At 38.6% G+C, this 22,022-nt stretch overlaps 1 protein-coding gene across 2 annotated transcripts in view; it reads left to right on the top strand.

Moving 5' to 3' along the window:
* The first annotated feature begins 217 nt into the window (after window positions 1-217).
* PKIB (cAMP-dependent protein kinase inhibitor beta) overlaps window positions 218-22,022 on the top strand; it is a 101,861-nt gene continuing 80,056 nt past the window's right edge. For both annotated transcript variants that reach the window (XM_060114996.1, XM_060114994.1), the window contains exon 1: window positions 218-343. The gene's annotated coding sequence lies outside the window, so the exon portion shown is untranslated. The remainder of the gene's footprint in view (window positions 344-22,022) is intronic.

The following is a 22,022-nucleotide window of genomic DNA, read 5'->3' as shown; positions in this document are numbered from 1 at the left end:
GAACGTTGCCCAGGGAGCCAAAGGACTAGAACCACCGTCGCGCCGGCCCAGAGAGCCCCTTGGCGGCAGTGGCTGCACAGAGAGCAAGACCCGGGTGGGGGGAGAGGGGAGGGACACTTCAAGCTCGGGGGCGGGTCCCGGCAGCCGCTCTCTCCGCCCCCGGAGTCGCTGCCACTTCCTGGCTGCGCCCCAGCCCAGCAGCTCAGACGCGGTCGCACCCTCGTGGACGGTAGAGGCGGCAGCGAGCTAGAGCCCGCGTTGCAGTTCGCGGCCACGTAGAGGCCGGGCGAGCCCGGGCACCGGGACCTGGCCCAGGCTCGGAAAGCAGCTCTGCGCGCGGCTGGTACGTACGTAGTGGAGGGGAGTCGGGAGTGGTGGGGGTCTCTGGAGCGAAGATGGAGGGAAAGGACTTGGGCAGTCAGGGGAGACTGAGAGAGCGAAGATGTGGTTATAGCAACTTTCCTATTTTCCGGCCAGTCCGCACGAGCATGGGGGGAATTCAAAGTGGAAGCCTCTTTGGCCAGAGCGACCACATCATTTAACATGCAGAGGTACTTGCAGAGTGGAAGGGGACGCTCAGGCCAACAGGCGTAACCAGGGAGGTCTGGTCACCTCTTTTTGCCCACTCTGCCCTGAAGCTGGACATTGGTGATCTCCTCTCATAAGTTGCTGAGCCTTCGCCTCTCGCACGGGCAATGCCACGTCGTTTCCCATGGGCTGCGCGTTCCCAGCCCCAGGCAGCCGCTCGCGGCCGCCGGGTCAGCAGAGACCAGTGTTCTAGCCGGCTCTGCCCGCGTCGAGCTGTGTGGCTTTAGCCCAGTCACCTCATCTCACCAGTCTCCATCCATTATTTGATAAAACATGGGAATGATTAGATCGGGTCAAATCAAGAGTTCTCTGCAACTACTGGGTTTTCACTGAGCCTAGGACACCGGCCGGCAGCCAGGGAGGGACGGGAGTGCAGTGTGGTCGCAGGAGCTCAGGAGATGGAGGGCATGGGTCCTGACTGCTGATGCCGTAGCAACTCGTTGCCTTCAGGGGGAGATGACCCCGATTTACCAGCTGTCCTGACCGGCAGCCCCTGACGAGTGAGGCTGAGATGAACGGGCCAGTTTCATCTTCGTAGAGCTCATCCCAGGGAACACATCCGAACACGGTTCCTTTGGAAGAGCGCTTGGTACAAGTGGGGCACACAGGAAACACTAAGAAAACAAAAACCAAAAAAAAAAAACGGCAGGTGAAATTATTAGAGTCTGTGCAGGACTGTAAAATGGAGATTCGATGCCGATGACCACTTAAACATTCAACTAGAAAAACTAAATACTAAAACACTCATATTAATGGTTTGGATACTGAAAAAGTATGGATTAGAACTACTGTTGAGTATTGCATTTCTCTTGGTGTACATGTAGATTCAAAATCCATCTGTCCACTTTATCTCTTCACAAGATGCCTTTCTTATTGACAATGCTACACATAAAAAAATTCCTTCTGGGATTTAATATTCAGAAAGCTCAGAATTTGGATTGTTAAAATGAGATCTGATGGCCATAAATCTCACAGGAAGTGCTGTAATGGCGTAGGTTCTGGATCAAGGTTAGTTAGACCAGCAATTTGAAAACCTTGTTTTCCTGTTAGTATGTCAGGTGCTGGTCAATATCCCTCTGCTGACACTATGTTAAGGGATTTCATTTTCTAAAACAGTGTTTTGGAAGATCAAATGATTTAATTTTGAAGCAAAGTATATATTGGAAAAAAGTTTTCAAAAAGTTTTTAGTAATTGACTTTTTAGTTTTATCTTTACCACAACTTTCTTCAACAAAATATCAAAGACTAATGGAATACCTTATGCAGGATATTTAAAATTGTGTCAAATTTCATTCTTTGTTAAAGATTTTTCTCTCCTCTTTAGTTAATTTTAAACTAGAAGTTTAAATTTTTAGAAATTTACCCCTTTCAATGATTTTTAAAGAAATTTTGCCAAGTTGTAAAACCATCACCATAATTCAGTTTTAGAACATTTTCATCACCCCAATAAGATCCCTCATGCCCATTTATAATTAATCTCTGCTCACCTTCAGGCAACCACTAATCTAATTTCAGTATCTATAGATTTGCCTTCTCTGGACATTTTATATCAATGGAATCATAAAGTATGTGATCTTTTGTTTATGGCGTTTTTCACTTAACATAATGTTTTTGAGATTCATCTATATTGTAGCATGTATCAGTATTTCATTCCTCTTTATTGTTGAAGTTTTCCATTGTATGGATATACCACATTTTGTCTATCCATTCGCCAGTGGATGGACATTTGGGTTGTTTTCAGCTTGAGGCTATTGTGAATCATGATGCTAAGAACATTCGCATGCAAGTCTTTGTGAGTACATGTTTTCATTTCTCTTGGATAGATATTTAGCAGTGCAATTGCTGGGTTGTATGATAAAGGTATGTCTAACTTTTTAAGAGCATTATAGAGTGAATTTTATGTAGAAGTTATGTATTTACAAAATGTAGAACATTCTGGACAAATAAATATTTCTTACTAGATCATATATGATTTGATATATACATAGAGAGAAGGTTGGACAGGAAACACTGCTTCCTTTCAAATTTAGAGCTCAGATATAGCAAACAAATTTGCAAAAAAGTGGAACATTTCTCAAAAATAAAATATTTCTAAAGACAGTTTTTTTTGGAGCAGTTTTAGATTCACAGCAAAATTGAAAGGAAGGTACAGATTTCCCAAATACCCCCTACCCCTACACACGCATAGCCTCCCTCACTCACCAGACTGGTATGTTTGCTACAATAGATGAACCTACATTGACATATCATAGTCACCCAAAGTCCGTAGTTTATCTTAGGGTTCACTCTTGTTGTTGTACATTATATGGCTTTGGACAAACACATAATGACATGTATTCATCTATCATAGGGAGTATTTTCACTGCCCTAAAAATCCTCTGTTCTCTGCCTATTCATCCCTTTCCCCAGTATCTTTTTTTTTTAATGCGAAATGAGAGTAAATCAGGCTTAATTAAGACTAAATTTCCAGCAGTCTCCATTGAGAATGGGAAATAAAGCAATTTGAAAATCGTATTTTAGGACGTTGATGAGACTCAGACCTGAATGGCTTGATAGTAAATTCAGTGGTTTTCCATTCCTTAAACACAAGATTTTAATTGAGTTAGAAAAAAAAATTCCGTTCTGAATATCAGAAAAACCCTATAAATCCTATGATGAAATAAGCATCCGTAATTATGATGCCACATAATTCTTCTAAGTACTAATTAAACATATTTCACTACATATAGAGATCTAAGGCCCAAGTTTAAGTGATTGACATGTGCAAAAATCATGTATTAGGGATAAATCCAGGGCTCCTATCTTACTGTTTTAAAACTTCTGTGGTTAGTACATGCTCTCTGAAACCTGTTGGTCTCAGTAATTTTTATATTAATAGGCTCAATGTACTTTTTATAAGTCATTATCAGTTAGTGACATTACATAAAGAGAATACTTGAACATACCCAGAAAACCAAAGTGGTTATTATTATTTTTCTTTTTATTGGAAGTACAAATGACTTTGAGAAATCAAATAGGTAGTCTACTTTATACTCAAGTGGGATATATTTTTCATTCATGCTCTCAAAGGCAAATAGCAGTTTTATGCATCTCTCCAGGTATAAAGCATGCTACGGACTTTATAAATCAGAGTAGATTTGTGTTCTCCAATAACTCCTATTCTTAAAAAGTGATGGTGTCCAAGAGTTGGGTGCTTGGTTGGAAAAAAAGTTCAGAGCTGTCTATATAAGAATAAAGTAATTCACATTTGTACATGTTCCTGAATAGGAGGAAGTGATCTCACCTAGGATCCTGGATCAGTTAGATTAGGATTTCTGAGACTGGAAAGTGGGCCAAGGGAATAGAAATACTTTAAGACTGTGTAGTCTGGAGCCAACACAGCCTGAACACTTGTTTGGGGGAGCAACAGCAGAAGCGTTTATAGACAATATAAATGGAGCTAAATGCCTTCCTCTGTCTCCTGGATTCCGCCTCCTTATAGCCCCTATTTCCTGCTAAGCCCTAAAATCTACTGTGCTGATGAAAAAGAATCCCCTTTGGGAGTGTGGAAATTAGCATGGTTAACTGTAAGTTTTCACTTTTTGGGTGAAGGAAAGGAAGAAACTGAGGTTCAGTGTGATAGCTTCAGGAATAAATTTGTGGAAGACAGGAAGGAGTTAAGCTGTCTTCCCAAACATGCTTATATCAAATGACTATGAAGTGATTTATTTCTACATTAATCTTTATGGGCTGGGTTAATATGTCTCAGAAGAAAACACTGTTCTTAAAATCAGTTGTGTACGTGTGTGTGTGTGTGTGTGTGTAAACAAGGATGGCTTATAACTCATGCAATTACATTCATTTATTATTTTTGTTTATTTAAAAAATGAGAATAAGTACTATTATCATGGGGCTTCTGGAGCCAGGTATAATATTAAATCTCAAAACACTGAAATAAGCCCCTCTTGTCTGTCTTTCCCAAATCGAATAAAATCTATAAAAAGCTAGATTATAGATATAATGGATTTTGTTGCATTCTGAAGGTTTGTAAAGAATCTGTCAAGTCAGGAGAAGATGTTACAAAGAACAGGGATTGCACACAAACCACTCTGCCTCTCGGTTTTGGTATCCCTGAAGAAGGATGTCTATCATAATTATGCTCATTGCTGTAAAGAAGCAGAAGTTTTCACGGTAGTGAAAAATTAGAAAAACAAACCAAAAAAAGCAACTGTACATCTTTCTAACATGCCATGAAGCTGTATGTATATATCTATATATACTCTTGTAGCTTGGAGAAGATTGGATTTGAGGAGTATTGGACAGACTGTTGTAGCCCAAGCAAGAGGTGCTAGAGAGTGATTCAGGGATTAGGGATAAACAGGAGTATCAGAGTCTAGAAATATTAAGAGTGGAAAATGATCAGGCTTGATGATAACTGGGATATGAATTTAAAGGGAGGTGGGAATGAAGGGTGGGTCTCAGCTTCTTGGCTTGAGGTTGAGGACTAGCACTATATACAGAGATGGCAATAGAAGAATGAAGGCAGGTTTGGTGGGTTTACTGGGTCGGATAATGTCTCCCTAAAATTCATGTACTTCCTGGAACCTCAGAATGAGACCTTATTTAGAAATAGGTCATTGCAGTTGTAATTGGTTAATATGAGGTCATACTGGAGTAGGGTGGGCCCTTAACCCAGTATGACTGGTGTCCTTATAAGAAGAAGAGAAGAGACACAGAGACAGAGACTCATAGAGGGAAGGCAAGCTTGTGACAGTGGAAGTGGAGATTGGAGTTATGCAGATGTAAGGGATTCCAAGACTTGCCAGCCACCACCAGAAGCTAGGAGAGAGGCATGGAACAGATTCTCCTGAGTTCCCAAGAAGAAACCAACCTTGCTGATACCTGGATTTTGGATTGCTAGCCACTTGAAATGTGTCCATCTTCAGTATCAGTTGTAAAGATGGTTACAAAATAAGCAGTGTGATAACTTGGGCAGTGCATCCATCGTCCCTCTGCCACCAACCCAGCCATAGATATAAATGAGGTCATTTCAGGTTTTCCATTCATTTTGCACCATATGGGTTTGACAGTATGGGTATGGGACCAGTCTGCAACATGGGGGACATAGTTTGTATTTGTTTGCCTCAGGGAGGAGTGGGAGAACGTTTTCAGGGGAAGTGGGGAATACTTTCTTCACAGGGTAGACCTGGGTCAGCTCCCTGAGATGTTTGTGGATTTTTGCCAAAGGATATTAAACTTCAAGTAAAACCCGGCATAGGTTGTTCCAACTCTGAGAAGTCCATGTTTGGGTTGTAGGTTTGAATGCTTGAAAGGAAATATAAACTTTTCGGGTGTAACTGCAAAATGGGAGGAAACAAAGCATTTTTTTTTACTCATAGATGCTTATTTTTACCAACTCTTTCAAAAAGTACCTTAATTTACCTAATTTGTTGAAAACTTTTCATATTACCTGTCAATAATTATTATTGGTCCTAATAGCAAATTGGTTCAGTTCTTCACTTTGTGGGTTTTGTCTCAATGTAATCCACTTAAAATATGGATTCATGAAATATGATTCTGACTAAGGACAGCAGTTTCAGTTATATCTAAGGACATCTCAAATTATCTTATAAAAGCATTGTTAAAAGTTTACTTTATTAGTTAGCTTCTTTCTTTCAGATATTTTTTATCATAAAACCATCACACTATTAAGAACACTGAAAGATTTTAAAATTCCAATTCTAATATTCAAACATAATTGCTTCAGTATTGAGTATCTTCCAGTCTTTGTCCATTTGTAAGAATGTTTTTATATTAATGTAATAATGGTATACAGTTTGTAAATTATTTTTTTCTTCTTAAAATTATTATTACCAGAATACAAATGAATAGGAAGAGCAAATTTTAAAAAAATAACGTTTTTCAGGCTCCTCTGGTGGCACAGTGGTTGAGAGTCCGCCTGCCGATGCAGGGGACATGGGTTCGTGCCCCGGTCCGGGAGGATCCAACATGCCGCGGAGCGGCTGTGCCCGTGAGCCATGGCCGCTGAGCCTGCGCGTCCGGAGCCTGTGCTCCGCAACGGGAGAGGCCACAACAGTGAGAGGCCCACATATCGCAAAAAAAAAAAAAAAAAAAATTAAAAAAATAACGTTTTTCTTATTATTCAAAGTGACCCATGAAATAGTTTTTGGCTAGATAAAATTTAAGCTCTTAAGGGTATGAAACAGAATTTTCCAGTTAGGCCACATTTTAAGTTTGCTGCACCCTGTGGTAATCATCAGTTTAACACAGAAATAAGAAAAGGAAAACAAATCATTAAAATGCATTGCTTTAAATATTGGCAATGTTCAAATGTAGAATTCAGTTTTTCCAAGGACAATATATGCTTGCTATTATAAATTATTCACCAAGAATCACAGATGTGAAAATATAATCAGGTGATTTTTTTCTTTCAGTCTCATCCTTTTGTCAACTCCCTATTATTACATTATAACGGGTTATTCCACATGTAACTTTTCTGAGCAAGTTATGTTTGCCACTTAAAATACCACTAAGTTTTAGGGCCTCCCTGGTGGCGCAAGTGGTTGAGAGTCCGCCTGCCGATGCAGGGGATACGGGTTCGTGCCCCGGTCTGGGAGGATCCCATATGCCGCGGAGCGGCTGGGCCCGTGAGCCATGGCCGCTGAGCCTGCGCGTCTGGAGCCTGCGCGTCCGGAGCCTGTGCTCCGCAACGGGGGAGGCCACAACAGTGAGAGGCCCGCATACCGCAAAAAAAAAAAAAAAAAAAAAAAATACCACTAAGTTTTAAACTTTAAAATTTTGAAATAGTGTTTCTGAGACCATACACATTGCAGTGAAAATCAGAAATATTCAGAATTGTATTAAGAGGAAAATAATGTCCGCCTAAATTTCACCATTAGTTATAAAATTCTTTGCATATATGTAGATTTTAAAAAGAAAAGTGATATATCATATTCCCTTAATATTTCATCTTACTATATCTTGTCAAGGTGCTAAATCATATTTTTAATGGCTACATAGTGTTCTATTAAAATTTTAACTAACCCCTATTGGTAAATATGCAGAATGTTCCCAAATTTGGTTTTATAAGCAATACCATAGTAGATAACTCTGTTTGTGATCTTTATACACTGTACATGGCTGTTTTATTAATCTCTTTGAATAAACTTCTAGACATGGACTTGCTAGGTCATTGGATATTCACTTGTTAACCATTTTTGACACATTTTGCAAAATTCCTTTCCAGGAAGCCTGCAGCAATTTATACTCAAAATTTTTACCAACATACTAATACTGTTTAAAAATTTTTAATTTAGAAATCAGTAGGAAAAGATACCTCATATTTGTATTTCTTTGATTGCTAATGAGGCTGAATATTTTTAGTTAGTCAGTATATTTATTGGATGTTTTGGATTTATTTTTACGAATTGCTTTTTAGTATTCTTTGCCTGTTTTTAATCCTTTTTTGTTTGTTTCAAGAGCTTTTTATTCATTAGGATATTAACTCTTTGTATGTCTGTTATGTTGCAATTTTTTAATCAGTTTCGTTTGTTTGCCATTAACTATTTTAGGGAGCATTGCTTTGTAAAATCCTTAAATTTTGTAGATGTGAAAGCTGTCAATTTCTTCTCGCATAGTTTCTGAGAAGGACTTTCCCCTTTAAACATATTCATCTACGTTTTTAATAGTACTGTTGATGTCTTTTTTAATTTAAAGTTTTAATCCTTAAGAAGTTACTTTAGTAGGGGATGAAGTAGGTAATCTAATTTTATTATTAACATTTTTTAATCACTAGTCTTGTCTCAAATTCGTTTGTTCTGTCATTGATTCCTTCACCACTGATTTGAAATAGCATCCCATGCCCCTGCACCTCCTTGGAGCCCACCTCGTTATAACTGGCCCTATCATCCTGAAGTCCCACAGAATTCCCTCTCACATGCCTTGCTGGCCACCATTCCTACACATGACTGCAGGCTCTTTGATTGCCTCCCTAAACTGCCTTGACCCACGTTTGTCACTCACCACCTCATCCCAGGAGGAAAAGGAATTCCACATCCCACATCATAGCTGCTAGCTCTTCCTAAATTCCCACGTTACCAGTTTTGGAACATGTAATTGTGTTAGCCTTGCAAAACAGTTAATTTTCTAATGCTTCAAATCTCTGTTTTTATCGTTTGTCTACTCATTTCTCCTCTCTGCCTTGAAACTTTATTATGCTTTGGCTGCCTCTCCCTGACCTAATCTCTGCTTTTTATTCTTCCTTCAAAACCATTTTGTCATGCCCTCTGGAATACCTGCTCAGTCCCAGTAAACTCCTCTTAACCTCCACTTTTTTCTCTAGCCCTGAATCTTGACTCTCCCATGGGTATCCCACTTCCCCGTGAGTCCTTCCTGTTGGAGACTGCTGATTACTCCATAGTTCATGAATCTCAGGGTAGGGAGGTGGGACACATGCCCGCCATACACCCTCCCACCTGTAGACCATTGTTTCTCTACACCCTTATGCTCATTCCTGTTCCTCTGAGCCAGCTGGCTATGCTATCAACTACCATTGCTCATTCCTGTGATGTACTCACCACCTGAACAAACCCCTCCTTCACTGAACACTCCAGCAACAGGTGTACAGTCATCTTCTCCCACCTGTCTCCTGTCCTCAATCTGGATGACTTCATGTCTACACCCAACACCACAGCCTCTCAGTTTGTGACCTCTACAATTTCAAGCGGTAGTCTTCTCTTTTACTTCTTTTCACCCAGCCCCTTCCGTAGTCACAACCTGGACTTATCATATGAAATTGTTCCTTCCTAAAATCTCAAATTCTGAAACTCTCTGGACATAGCATCCTATATTCGTTTTGTTTTTTTTTTACACCAATCCAAAGATTCACACCTACACTTGTCCTTTGGCTTCATTGGGATGGCCGCTTCTTTGATCCATCTATTTTTTACTCTCCATGCTCTGATTGCTCGGAGTAAGATGTTTCTCAGTGGATTGCACATTTCCAATTAGTACAAGTCAATGGAGAACCTAAGAATTCTGTGTGCTTACCACACTCTCCCCTACAAGTACAGCAACCTCAGAGCCTCACCACCACCTGCCTTGAGTCCTCTGTGACCTAATGACCCCTTATCTTCTTGTTTATGCAAATCACTGCAAGAATCTCTGTGCTCCCAAATAGCATGGCAACTATCCTGGTTTTTCTGGGACTGAGAGGTTTCCCAGGATGCTATGTGGAGTAAGTCCTTGACTAAAAGGCTCCACATTTTTGAAATTCCTTACTTTCTATTTTTACATATTACCTGTCTTCATCATCACTTTTAAACCGTAAGCTGCTACTTCATCTGCTGTATGTAATAGCTCTTACTGTTCACTCTCTTTATGACCTTTTGAATCTGTTGTGGGTTGAGAAAGTCAGATACCTGAGTGCATTAGTTAGGAATGTTACAGTTGCTCACGATAGCAAATCCACTTCAAACTGGTTTAAGGAGAATGGGAGAATTTATCAGATTAATGTAACCCAGCTTTCAGTCACAGCTTGATCTAGAGCTCACATTATTTTGTAAGGACCCTATTCCCTTCTACTTCTTGGCTCTGCTCTCTTTCAACTTGGCTTCATTATCAGGCTCTGCTTGGTGACAAAATTGCTATCAACAGCTCCAGGCCTAACTCCTCAAGTTTAAATTCAAAGAGAAAAAAGTGTCTTCACTTAGTAGCTTTGGCACCAGTCCTAAGGTGGATTAACTTGCACCACAAACCCAGTCTTTCAGCATTTGCTGGGTTGGAAAAACGTAATAATAAGCCTGTTGAGGCAGGTTTGTGTCACGTATCACTTCTGAGCCAGTCACTGTGGCTCAGGGCACTTGGAACTTGGATATGTCAGGTCGGAGTCTCAACTTCATTCTCGGAAACAACGAATCACATGCAGTGACTATAGGAGGAAAGGCTCCTCAAGGGGAAACGGATGTTGGGCAGGCAAAACTTTTACTACCCTCTAAACTGGTGACAAGAGGTTAAAAACAAACCAGAGTCATAAACAGGCTCTGATTCAATCTGTAGTACTGGCTTATAAGTAAAGACCATGAATATTATTAGCGTATAGGTTTTACGACATAGGTTTTATGACATTTATTTTGACTGAACAACATTTGTTAATATCCTGACTCTTGACTGTTGTCTTTGTAGTTAAGTTGCAAAATAAGTAAGATTTGTATAAATAAACTTTGTGTATTATAATCCTCTTTAATCATCATTAATGAATTTTATTTTAAATTCTACCTGTACAAATAATAATTTGAAGATTATTAATATATAAGAAAGAAGAGAATATTTCTCTCGTACATAAATATTTTTACAGCTAATATTTATGAAAACGTATCGACACATGATTTGGATGATAATAGTAGAGAAAAATAACTAAGCTAGAAATTAGAAAGCTTTGTTGTAAGGCCAACTCAGCTTTTAATTAGTCATGTGACCCTGAAGAAGTCTCTTAATCTCTTGAGATTTCAGCTTTTGTCAACATGATTACACCAATATGAATGATGCGATTTCAGTTCATCATGAGATCAATACAGTGAAAAAAGTACCTGTATTATTCTAAACAGAGCCTATAATTCCATATTTTAGTGCTATATGTACCCATTGATATTCAGGTTCTTTTCTGTGGTTGGTTATAGATATTCTTTATTTAAATTTTTAATGAATTTTGGAACTCAGTACATGCATCTCTGAGATGAATAGTTAACTAAATTCAAATAAACATCTGTTAAAAAGCACCCTCCTGGATTCAGCTACTGTGTTTAGTGATATATTGCAAAGTGGAATGAGACTCCATCTTTTTTAAAGAAATTTAGGATTCTATCTGTTTGGGTGAGGTAAGGAAAAATAATATACATACCTTTCCTGTGAGGCAGACTGTAATAAGTACTACGAAAGAACTAAAAAAAAGCTGTGGGGTTTCAAAGAAGAAGATAAACTTTGAAATTAATCAGAAAGACTTTAAAGGCAATGTAGTAGTTGGGATGGTCCTTGAAGGACTGATAAAATTTCAATGAGTGGGCAAAGCATTCTTGATTGAGAGGACAGCATAAATAAAGGTACAAATACAGAAAAGAGTGAGACAGAGCTGTGTAGAATTTTAGGGGCTGGGTGGAAAGATACATTGAGGCTGTAGTGAAGAATCTTAAGTGTTGGGATGAAAACTTTGGACTTAAATTTGTAGCTAATTTTTTTTTTTTTTTTTTTTTTGCGGTACACGGGCCTCTCACTGTTGTGGTCTCTCCCGTTGAGGAGCACAGGCTCCGGACGCGCAGGCTCAGCGGCCATGGCTCACGGGCCCAGCTGCTCCACGGCATGTGGGATCTTCCCAGACCAGGGCACGAACCCGTGTCCCCTGCATCGGCAGGCGGACTCTCAACCACTGCGCCACCAGGGAAGCCCCTGTAGCTAATTTTTATCCTTGAAAGTAGTAGAGAGTCATATAATCTATGACTCTATGAATAAAAATTTATTTTGACAGGTTGTTTATATGTAGGTAAATACAAGAGTTGTATACATTTTTAAAAAGAAACCAGTTAGAGAAGAAATGGTTATTAGCAGAATCTGTTAAAACAATACTAAAGAATTTTGGTTAATGGCCAGTTCAATATAATGTCAAGTGGTTGTCCAACATAGGTAGGATATTTTTAAGTTGTATCAATAGCAGTATCTTATCCAGAGCAAAGGAAGTGACGGCCCAACTCTGTTCTTCCACGGCCAAATTGTTCTGGATATTTTACTCTTACCAATAAATACACACACATGTACATTGATCAGGGTGGTCTGTTATTGCAGAAGTGATGGAAGGAATAGTTGTAAAATGGAGATATTTCGCTAGGAGAAATGAACACCTGGGAAAGTGGGCATGGAAATGTAGTATAACATGATGTATAAAGAAAGAGAAAAACAAGCACAAGCTTTGGAGTTAGCTCAGCTCTGCTCCTAATGAGCTGTGCTATTTTGGGAAAGTTGCTTTTCCTTTTGTAGGCTGTTTGCTTTCCCACTCTCCTTCCCCTTACCCCCTCCCCCTTTCTCCTCCTCTTCATCTACTTCTTCTTTTTTTGTAGAATAAAGATGATACTATTTACCTGCAGTTTTATTTTTTGATTAATGATTGTCAAGTACCCAGCACATTTCCTGGCATCCAGTATGCCTCCATTACTTGTGACTATTATGTTTATTTGAAGGACGGTCTTACATATATAGGAGTTTAGACTGGTCCTGTGAGGTACCTGCAGAATGATTTAGGACTGTTGGAGAGAGAAATGTTTTTGCTTCAAAATAAAAAAGATGTCATAAAGGTTAAGTTCCAATAAAAAAAAGTAATGGTATGTCTAAGTATGGTAGCACTTTTTGAGTTCAGTGGTCATGGTATGCTAGAGCCAAGGTGATATATATTTTTTACATGAAAGTAATGTTTTCCTCAACATCTAGGAGGGAATCCCCTAGAGTAGGGCTTCTCACGCTTTTCCATCAAAGAACTCCCAGAAATCTAGAGGCATAACTCAAAGTGCTCCATAGAAAAGTACAAAGTTTCTTTGACATTTCATATTCATCTTACATATTTGTATACATTATGCACTCTATAATGTGTTCATTTTGTTTTAGTATAAAAACATGCTTTAAATATATACTGTCAAGTAAGACTCCTTTGGTAAACAAAATTTATCATGTGGTTGTGAGTACATTCTGGGATTTCCAAGGGTGCAGGTTTCCTAGTTTTGAGGAAGCACAGACTTGGGGGTATTTATAACCACAAGCTTGTAATAGACTAAGAATTCCCTCTCAGCTTAACACAGATAAGCTAAAAATTTAGATGTCCGTTGATTAGAATTTGGATTGCATGGATTATTTTAGACAATCACATTACTGCTAATATCAAAAATTTGGCAGTATCTTACATAAACACATATGTGAACCTAAGAAGTTGTAGAAAAAGCATAAAAGCATTGTTATATTTGAAAATGGAGGCCTATATCTTTAGCTACTGAAGTGCTGAAGTAAGAGGTTGAGGCTTCATGCTGTTACTCTTGGCTGCTGCATTTGTGGGCTTTTGTGTGTTGTTTGCTCATGTTCCTTTTTTTTTTTTAAATTAGTGCTTTGCAGGAGACAGATGTTGAGTAAATGCTGTTTTGTGAAATATTTTTTAGGAGGTTTTTAAAATTAGAAGAGCTTTTTCTTGCTTTCTATTTAGCTCTAATTTTTTTGGTTTCTTTTCTACTCTCTTCCCTATTTTACTTGCACCAAGTTTCCTGCAAAAACTGCTTTAAGAGTTGCTAATCTGAATGGGAAATTATCTTCCCTGAGACCAGCTCCAGACCACCTTTTAGTGATTTGGTTACCTGGCCATGTAGCTCCCTTGAATTTCATGTTATTATGATTATAATAAAGGGGACACAGGAAATCTGATTATTTTAGCCATATTACTGGATGGATTGGATCACTGCAGAGGTACCTACTTATTTGCCCTCAATGATTCATCATAATTTAGGAAGAGAACCAGCCCAGAAGTCAGGAGATTAAGTTTTTGTTTTGATTTGAATTGCTTTATTACCCATCCCTGATTAATTAAGAGGTTAAAAATGCCCACTCCTCATCTATTTTACAATTTTGCCTAGGAGTTTTGTTCTCTAATCATTAATAAAGCCATAGTGTAAACAACTTCTTAATGCAAAGGAATATGCCAGGCACCAAGGAGACCAAGTTGAACAGAACAAGGCCCTGGCCCTTGAAGGACATGGGATTAATGTTGAGTAAGTAAATTACTGTGAAACAGTGTGACTAATGCCGCTATAGCAGTGTGAATCAGGTAGAAGATGCTCAGAGATGGTTATAAGAAATTCTAAAACCAGGGACAGTGTCTCAGAGGAGGTGATGTTATTGCTAGATCTTGAAAGATAATCACTAGTTTGCCAGGCAGAGAGGAATATGTCCTAGGAAGAGGAAAGGGGCTTAAAATGTGTGATGTATTTAGGGAACTATAATTAAATCAGTATATTGGACAGCTGCGGATATGGGTGGAAGTTCAAAGGGAAGTAGATTCAGAAGTGCCTTGCATTTCACGATAAATTGCTTGGACTTGACTGAAGGTTTTGACTAAGTGGAGCAGTAGAATTGTATTTGTACTGTGGTAGACTGGCTGTGAGTCCATATTTCTTGGAGCACACATCTCTTTTTCCACAACAAAGAGGTAAGTGACAGTAGAGGAGATGGGAGCAAGACTGGACTCATGTTTCCATGTGTGGGTAAGTTTTTAGGTTGGTTGACTGGGTTGTTGCCCTTGTCCTAAAAGGTAGGTCAGCTAACGGATGGAAAAATATGCCTAATTTCTATTTGTTAAAAGTCTAGAACTAAGAAGACATAAATGTGTGTTAAACTATAGATAAGAATTGAAGATCTTTCCTAGAAATTGCTATACTTAGAGTTATGTGTTAAGCTATTTAAGGAACAGTCTTACCACAAAAGTAAGTGGTTTAATATGTTTTCCCCATTTTGGGGGGTCTGTTAACAGAAAGTATGTAAATAGTAAAATTCTTTGAAATTAAGAAAGGTTTGAAAGTCATATTTTAAATGTGATTAAAAAAAGAATGGCCTCCTTGATGTATGTGTGTGTTTTTTTTTAATAGACTGTTTTTGGCCAGATTTTGACTCTGATGCATTAGTTTTCTGTCAGCTTCTCTAAAGATTTAAGGGTAGAGTTTAAATTAAGGATACGGTCAAGGGTACCCTTCAGGATAGGAACTAACTCTGCTCTGATTTTTTAGTTGGAGAGCATCCTGAGAAATGTGTTAGATTATGTAACTAGTCACTTAGGGCCCTTGGCCTCCTGTTAACCTGGCCCTCTTGAGAGGCAGTGCCTGGGAGCAGCTGGGTCAGGCTCAGTGCTGTTGCCTAGTAGTCCAAGAGGAGCAGTCATAAGGGGTTGTTGCTGAGCAACCAGGGGGCTGCTGGTGTCGCATTGTCCCCCATGGAGTTGTATAGTCATGGTGGGCCCATCCCCATGGGAGAAGCAGTACAGTCTGGCAGAGGACAAAGCCTCCCTCAGAGGCACAAGGGTTGTTAGCAGTAAGTATCTGACCTTAGAATCAAAGATGATAACTTAAGTTCTATGAACATGCAAGCAATTTATGGAATTACTGATGTAAATTTAATTAAACATGAACTTAGAGCAAGGTAGGTAGCTGTGGCAGCCAGAGTTCTCTTTTCAAATACTCTCATTCCAGTTCCTTTCTCCTTCAGGCATAGTTGCAAGGTAAGTTTTCTGGGTCAATGGAAAGTAATTTTTCTTTATGCCTCATGGAATATGTAACTTTCCCTATTAACAAAGCAAATATTTATATTTGAGAAAAACTAGCAAGCTAACTCCAATCTGGTCAAGTGGGCCTGCATGGCAGAGTATTTGACTCAATATCAATGCAAGAACTTGCTACTAATATTTGAGATACTGCTTTGAGTTTTCTCTCTGTTGTAGAAGATTCACCAGGACCACATCTTACTTTATTTTTTAGTATTTAACACAGCCCATAAATGACTCTTCAGGAGAGTGGATAAAATGTCAAAACTAATCAGCTCTTGTAAGAAGGGTAAGTTCTCCTTTTAGGATTTAAAGTTGCCCATATTAAGTAAACCTTTTCCTGGAGATCCAGAAACATATCTTAACAGCCAAAATTGAGCTCTTTCAATATTTTGGAATAACACACAGCTGCATGAAAGGCTAAAGTGTGAAGAAGAGGAATGAACATCCATCACAGAGAAATAATTAACACTGGCCAGCTAGAGAGAAGTGACGTAAACTTTTCTTATCTCCTTCTCTCCCTATTTTTTCATTCAGTATTTCTGGCCTTGTGCTGTAACTGTTTGCCTGTTAAGGTTTCAGGAAGCAGGGCTTTGGGCACAAAGTGAGAGGTTTCTCTGTTGGCATTGGGGTCTGCGCTCTTTGAGGGACCTATATTCTTTTTGAAAAAAATACTTAAAAACTTTAAAATTCCTCATAAGAATTGCACACAGATTTTTGTTTTACACATGTACATGCACACACACTAATATGTCTAAGCCATTCAATAAGAATACAACTGAGATAGTATATCAACAGTAAGAAAATTTAAGTGTTTTTTAAGATGCCTTATTTTTTAATTTTATTATTATTTTTTTTGCGGTACGCGGGCCTCTCACTGTTGTGGCCTCTCGCGTTGCAGAGCACAGGCTCCGGATGCGCAGGCTCAATGGCCATGGCTCAGGGGCCTAGCTGCTCCGCGTCATGTGGGATCTTCCCGGACCGGGGCACGAACCCGTGTCCCCTGCATCGGCAGGTGGACTCTCAACCACTGCGCCACCAGGGAAGCCCAAGATGCCTTATTTTTTTTTTTTTTTTTTGCGGTATGCGGGCCTCTCACTGTTGTGGCCTCCCCCGCTGCAGAGCACAGGCTCCGGACGCGCAGGCTCCGGACGCGCAGGCCCAGCGGTCACGGCCCACGGGCCCAGCCGCCCCGCGGCACATGGGATCCTCCCAGACCGGGGCACGAACCCGCATCCCCTGCATCGGCAGGCGGACTCTCAACCACTTGCGCCACCAGGGAGGCCCGATGCCTTATTTTTAAAGCTACTTAATTAACATTTAAATGTGAACTTTTTATTGTTTTTATCATATGTATCATTCATATCATAAGCATTCTATTTATCTTTGTTATATAAGAGTATTAATAAATCTAAAGCATATTAAGCACAGTATGTGCCAGGTACTGTTCTGTACAAATTAAATTTAGTATGTCATTTAACTCCTCAACAACTGTATATGAGAGGTACTATTATTATGGATATTTTACATGTGGAGAAGTCTAGGCCTGCCCAGAAAGGTCAAGTAACCAGGCCAAATGTATACACTAAAGATTTATAATCAGAAAGTCTGTCTTCAGAATCTCTGCTTCTCAATCATTATGCTATACTTTGAGCACCATATTATTTCATGAGGGCAACATGAAATGGTATTCACAACAAACGTGTTTTTAGGTTATAATGATATAATGAGAGAATGCAAGAGAGTGAAAACTATGAAATCTTTTACTAAACAAAGTCTGTTTAATTTATTCTTTGGGTCTGTAGTCCACAGCCAGAAGCCTTTTAAATCAAAGTTTTTTATATCCATCCAAATTCTATGAATTTGCAAAATAAATTCAGTAGGCATTTAGCACTGAAGTAGTTTCTCTTCAGGATGAGATGTGAGGTATATTTTCTTTGGTATATGAGATGTGAAGGAAGAGGAAATGGTTAAAAGAAAAAATATAGGAAATGAATAAGTGAATTGTTTTTGATCAATTCTCCAAAAAAGTCATGTTTCTTAGAGCTCTGAGATACAAGGCATCAAGGAATTGCCGTTTAGTCATGAGAAAAATAATACAGGTGAAAAGTTGTATGTAAAACTAGGTCAACAGTCCAGGAATATTGTGAAGCAATGATGCATAGTGGATCACGCGGGCTTTCCAGTCAGACAGAGCTGAACTTGAACCCTGCCTCTGTGACTTATTAGCTGTGTGACTTTAGGGAGGTAACTTACCATCTTTAAGCTTTGAAAAAAGTCCATTTTTCTTTTTTTTAAAAAAAGAATGATTAATTGTGATTAAGTGGAATAAAATGCAAAGTGTCTAGCAAGGCTCATGGTACAGAACAGGTGTTCATTAAATGCTAAAATCTTTTTTTCTCCTCTCCCAGCAGCAGCAAAAATAAAGTAAAAAGAGGGTTATCCTACGGACCTAAAGGGTCAAGGGAGTTTCATAGTGGGATTGTGGGGTCAAAGCTGGTCAATGTTTTAAAGACTCTTGGTCAACTTTGCCAAGTTGTTATGTAAAAGCAATATTACAATTCAGGCATTACATTTTTAATTATTAGAAAACCTGATGTTTTTAACATCTTTATTAGAGTGTAATTGCTTTACAATGGTGTGTTAGTTTATGCTGTATAACAAAGTGTATCAGCTATACATAAACATATATCCCCATATCTCCTCCCTCTTGCATCTCCCTCTCTCCCACCCTCCCTATCCCACCACTCTAGGTGGTCTCAAAGCACTGAGCTGATCTCCCTGTGCTATGCGGCTGCTTCCCACTAGCTATCTATTTTACGTTTGGTAGTGTATATATGTCCATACCACTCTCTCACTTTGTCCCAGCTTACCCTTTACCCTCCCCGTATCCTCAAGTCCATTCTCTAGTAGGTCTGTGTCTTTATTCCTGTCTTGCCCCTAGGCTCTTCATGACCATTTTCTTTCTTTTTTTTTAGATTCCATATACATGTGTTAGCATACGGTATTTGTTTTTCTCTTTCTGACTTACTTCACTCTGTATGACAGACTCTAAGTCCATCCACCTCACTACATATAACTCAACTTCATTTCTTTTTATGGCTGAGTAATATTCCATTGTATATATGTGCCACATCTTCTTATCCATTCATCTGTTGATGGGCACTTAGGTTGCTTCCATGTCCTGGCTATTGTAAATAGAGCTGCAATGAACATTTTGGTACATGACTCTTTTTGAATTATGGTTTTCTCAGGGTATATGCCCAGTACTGGGATTGCTGGGTTATATGGGAGTTCTATTTGTAGTTTTTTAAGGAACCTCCATACTGTTCTCCATAGTGGCTGTATCAATTTACATTCCCACCAGCAGTGCAAGAGTGTTCCCTTTTCGCCACACCCTCTCCAGCATTTATTGTTTGTAGATTTTTTGATGATGACCATTCTGACCAGTGTGAGATGATATCTCATTGTAGTTTTGATTTACATTTCTCGAATGATTAATGGTGTTGAGCATTCTTTCATGTGTTTGTTGCCAATCTGTATATCTTCTTTGGAGAAATGTCTGTTTACGTCTTCTGCCCATTTTTGGAAGAGGGAACTTTCCTCAACATAATAAAGGCCATATATGACAAACCCACAGCCAACATCATCCTCAATGGTGAAAAACTGAAACCATTTCCACTAAGATCAGGAACAAGACAAGGTTGCCCACTCTCGCCACTGTTATTCAACATAGTTTTAGAAGTTTTAACCACAGCAGTCAGAGAAGAAAAAGAAATAAAAGGAATCCAAATGGGAAAAGACGAAGTAAAGCTGTCACTGTTTGCAGATGACATGATACTATACATAGAGAATCCTAAAGATGCTACCGGAAAACTACTAGAGCTAATCAATGAATTTGGTAAAGTTGCAGGATACAAAATTAATACACAGAAATCTCTTGCATTCCTATGCACTAATGATAAAAAATCTGAAAGTGAAATTAAGAAAACACTCCCATTTACCATTGAAACAAAAAGAATAAAATATCTAGGAATAAACCTACCTAAGGAGACAAAAGACCTGTATGCAGAAAATTATAAGACACTGATGAAAGAAATTAAAGATGATACAAATAGATGGAGAGATATACCATGTTCTTGGATTGGAAGAATCAACATTGTGAAAATGACTCTACTACCCAAAGCAATCTGCAGATTCAGTGCAATCCCTATCAAACGACCACTGGCATTTTTCACAGAACTAGAACAAAAGATTTCACAATTTGTATGGAAACACAAAAGACCCCGAATAGCCAAAGCAATCTTGACAAAGAAAAACGGAGCTGGTGGAATCAGGCTCCCGGACTTCAGACTATACTACAAAGCTACAGTAACCAAGACAGTATGGTACTGGCACAAAAACAGAAATATATGTCATTGGAACAGGATAGATAGCCCAGAGATAAACCCACACACATATGGTCACCTTATCTTTGATAAAGGAGGCAAGAATATACAGTGGGGAAAAGACAGCCTCTTCAATAAGTGGTGCTGGGAAAACTGGACGGCTACATGTAAATGAATGAAATTAGAACGCTCCCTAACACCATACACAAAAATAAACTCAAAATGGATTAAAGACCTAAATGTAAGGCCAGACACTATAAAACTCTTAGAGGAAAACAGGCGGAACACTCTATGACATAAATCACAGCAAGATCCTTTTTGACCCACCTCCTAGAGAAATGGAAATAAAAAGAAAAATAAACAAATGGGACCTAATGAAACTTAAAAGCTTTTGCACATCAAAGGAAACCATAAACAAGATGAAAAGGCAACCATCAGAATGGGAGAAAATATTTGCAAATGAAGCAACTGACAAAGGATTAATCTCCAAAATTTGCAAGCAGCTCACGCACCTCAATATCAAAAAACAAGAAAACCTGATTTTACTTTGCCTGTGGTTATGGTATTGACTTGAATCTTATGAGACAGACAGGATGTTTAACTATTAGTATTAAATGAATATGAAGCATGATTGTATTTCTGATTCTTAGTCATTTTCATCAGTTCCTCTTAATTCATTCTTCAGCTACTGAGGCTTCATTCAAAAAAATTTTTTTAATTAATAATTTTAGATAAATTAGAGATATGGCACTTAGATTTCTGATTTTGGTCATTTGTGTATATTTCTTATCACCTGCTTTAGCTGTAACCCTCTGTCCCCTGAAACAGGGTCTTTGTTTTCTCTGTGGCATCTACCACATGGTAGGTAATAATATTTGCTGAATGATGGAATGGATAAAACAGGTTATTTGCAATTTTATGTACACAATAGCTATTAAAGCTTTTGAAAATGTAGCAGTTGCCAAGGATCTGGTTAGTAGGTTAGTTTAAAAACTATCACAATTATAGAAATCAAGCATATACAAATCAATCAATATTTGTATAGGAAAAAATAGAGGATACTAATCTAAGGTCAGAAGAGGGAAACTTAAGAATAAGTAAATAAAGGAATTTGAAGAGAATAATGCTAATTTGGTTGTGACGACTTTTATAAATACATGAATTTTCCATATTTTCACAAAGGTATAAGTTCATGGTATAAATTCATCTTTTTAGAGCTACATGTAGCAAGAATAAGTGTAAAATATTTGCAACTCTTCATTTTAAAGTTATGCTATACCTTTTGCTCATGCAAGTAAAGATGTATGAATTTTCCATTCAATAATCACTAACTAAGTACCTACAATATATTGTGCCAAGTGCTGTAGATGGATGAATAAAAAATTGCCATTCAAGATGTTCACAGCCTTCTAGGGGAGACTGACACACATAGAGCTGTCATGTGAAGTCAACCGTGATAAGTGCATCAGAGAGTTATGAACAAAGTGATTTAGGGGCAGGGGTTATGACTCATAACATACTTGTGCAGTTCCAAAGAGCTTTACAAAAGCAGCAACCTTTGAGTTGGGCTTTTAAGGATGGCCCAGAGCCTACTAGTGAGGGCACAGGGGGATGATATGTATTCTCGTTGGAAGAAACAGGAAGTTTTTAATATGGCCTATTTGTGCAATTCTTTTGGTATTTGTTGCTAGCCCCATGTGGCCAAGGGGTTCAAA

The sequence above is a fragment of the Mesoplodon densirostris genome, chromosome 12, assembly GCF_025265405.1.
Source record: "Mesoplodon densirostris isolate mMesDen1 chromosome 12, mMesDen1 primary haplotype, whole genome shotgun sequence".
Lineage (NCBI taxonomy): Eukaryota > Metazoa > Chordata > Mammalia > Artiodactyla > Ziphiidae > Mesoplodon > Mesoplodon densirostris.
Note: the sequence above shows the minus strand (reverse complement) of the source record. Positions and strands in the feature narration are given on the sequence as shown.